Genomic DNA, 2,500 nt, shown 5'->3' on the forward strand with positions numbered 1-2,500 from the left:
GGCCAGCGACGTCGGGCTGGCCCCTGCAGCGCCTAGCCTCTCCCACGCGGGGGGCAGGCCAGAACGCGGGGGGCCAGGGCCCGAAGGCAGCCCCCCCGCGGGCGAGAGAGCAAGCCAGCAGGGGCTGTCCGCGCGTCGCGCAGCGCGGCATGGCTGCGGGGGCCGCGCGCACGCGCCCAAGCGCCCAAGGGCCCCCAAGGGCCCCAGGCCCTCAGGCCCCAGCGCCCCAGCGCCCAGCGCGGGCGGGCGCGCGCGCGCGTGTGGTCTTTGAGGGGCGCCGGCCTGGTGGCTCCCTAAAGAGCAATAAGTGTCATTGCAGCTCTGGCAGGGGGAGACACTACTAGGTCCCAGCTGTCACCCCCCCTCTAAAAAATTCATTTCTTGGTATTTTGAGCTGAAATTTTGCACAGAGGTTGGCAAAAATCCAATCCACCTTCATTAATTTTCCCAGAATTTTTCGAGGTCGGGAAGTATTTGTTTTAATTTTCCTACCATTAGAAATCGAGTAAATCTGCAAAACTAGGAACCGGCCCGGAATGACCCCAAATTCAGTGGGCAGCCTCATAAAAATATGGCTGATTTTACTGGATTGGTTTCATGTGGAAAGCACGACGTTTTCTTGTAGGAATGCGGGAACCCCGGCAGCTCGCCTGCCGCGGCCAGCGACGTCGGGGACGCTGGCCTGCGCTGTCGAGCCCGCGAGGGCTGTCTCCGCGGCAGGCCCCCCCTGAACGGGGCACGACAGGCCACCGCGCTGGCTCGTCCAGCGTCGACAGTCCCTCGTCCAGGTTTCAGATCGCGCCAAGTCGAACCCATGACCTGCTCAAGCCATCGTGCGCTGCCGAATTCGCATCTGCGTGTAGGCTGCCATTCCACGCGGCAGCCCCTGTTTTCGTCAGCGTGCCCCCCTGACGAATTTTCCTGCCTGGCCCAGTCCAGCGTCCAGCCCCTGTTCGTCGAAAAATCTGCGCTGCCGATTTTCCACGCGGCAGCCCCTCTTTTCGTCAGCGTGCCCCCCTGACGAATTTTCCTGCCTGGCCCGGCCGGTCCAGCCCCTGTTCGTCGAAAAATCTGCGCTGCCGATTTTCCACTCCGCAGCCCCTGTTTTCGTCAGCGTGCCCCCCTGACGAATTTTCCTGCCTGGCCCGGCCGGTCCAGCATCCAGCCCCTGTTCGTCGAAAAATCTGCGCTGCCGATTTTCCACGCGGCAGCCCCTGTTTTCCTCAGCGTGCCCCCCTGACGAATGTTCGTCGAAAAATCTGCGCTGCCGATTTTCCACGCGGCAGCCCCTCTTTTCGTCAGCGTGCCCCCCTGACGAATGTTCGTCGAAAAATCTGCGCTGCCGATTTTCCACGCGGCAGCCCCTCTTTTCGTCAGCGTGCCCCCTGACGAATTTTCCTGCCTGGCCCAGTCCAGCGTCCAGCCCCTGTTCGTCGAAAAATCTGCGCTGCCGATTTTCCACGCGGCAGCCCCTCTTTTCGTCAGCGTGCCCCCCTGACGAATTTTCCTGCCTGGCCCGGCCAGTCCAGCCCCTGTTCGTCGAAAAATCTGCGCTGCCGATTTTCCACGCGGCAGCCCCTCTTTTCGTCAGCGTGCCCCCCTGACGAATTTTCCTGCCTGGCCCGGCCGGTCCAGCCCCTGTTCGTCGAAAAATCTGCGCTGCCGATTTTCCACTCCGCAGCCCCTGTTTTCGTCAGCGTGGCCCCCTGACGAATTTTCCTGCCTGGCCCGGCCAGTCCAGCGCCCAGCCCCTGTTCGTCGAAAAATCTGCGCTGCCGATTTTCCCCGACGAACCTGCAGCTGCACAAATCCGCGCCGCCACTGCCCCATTGTCTGGACCAACAGTCTTTTCCATCAAGCCCTGGACTATAAATCGTCCAGACTCATCGCCAGCACCCGCTGCCGATTCTGCCGACTTTGCCGATTTCGTCGGCGCTGCCGATTCCAACACTGCACCCACCGTGTCTAAACCAGCGCTGTTTCGTCAGCGTGTCCCCTTGATGAATTTCCCTGCCTGGCCTGGACAGTCCATCTTCCAGCCCATGTTCATCGAAAAATCTGCGCTGCCGATTTCCCCGACGAACCTGCAGCTGCACAAATCTGCGCTGCCGATTTCCCCCCCTGTCGGCATGGCTGCCGCTGCCCCGATGTCCAGACCAACAGTCTTTTTTGTCGACTTTGCCGATTTTGTTCGCGCTGCCGATTCCAACACTACCCCCTGCATCCAAACCAGCATTGTTTCGTCAGCTCTTCCCCTGACGATTTTAGCCCTGTAACAAACAGTAGGCCTCCAATCCCGCCAACGGGAGCCAAGTTGATAGGGAAGAGAATTGAATGACGCGCCTGGTCCTCGCACCCCGCCACCCGAGGGGCCTTTTTCCCGGCAGCCTCTGAAAAACTCTAGCTTTCACGGTCCTCGCCGCCCCTCACCACCATGGCAGGCCTCTAATCCCACCCATCAGCAGTTGTAGCCGATAGGGCAGTGATTTGAATGACGCGT

Source organism: Populus nigra, chromosome 2 (assembly GCF_951802175.1).
Source record: "Populus nigra chromosome 2, ddPopNigr1.1, whole genome shotgun sequence".
NCBI lineage: Eukaryota > Viridiplantae > Streptophyta > Magnoliopsida > Malpighiales > Salicaceae > Populus > Populus nigra.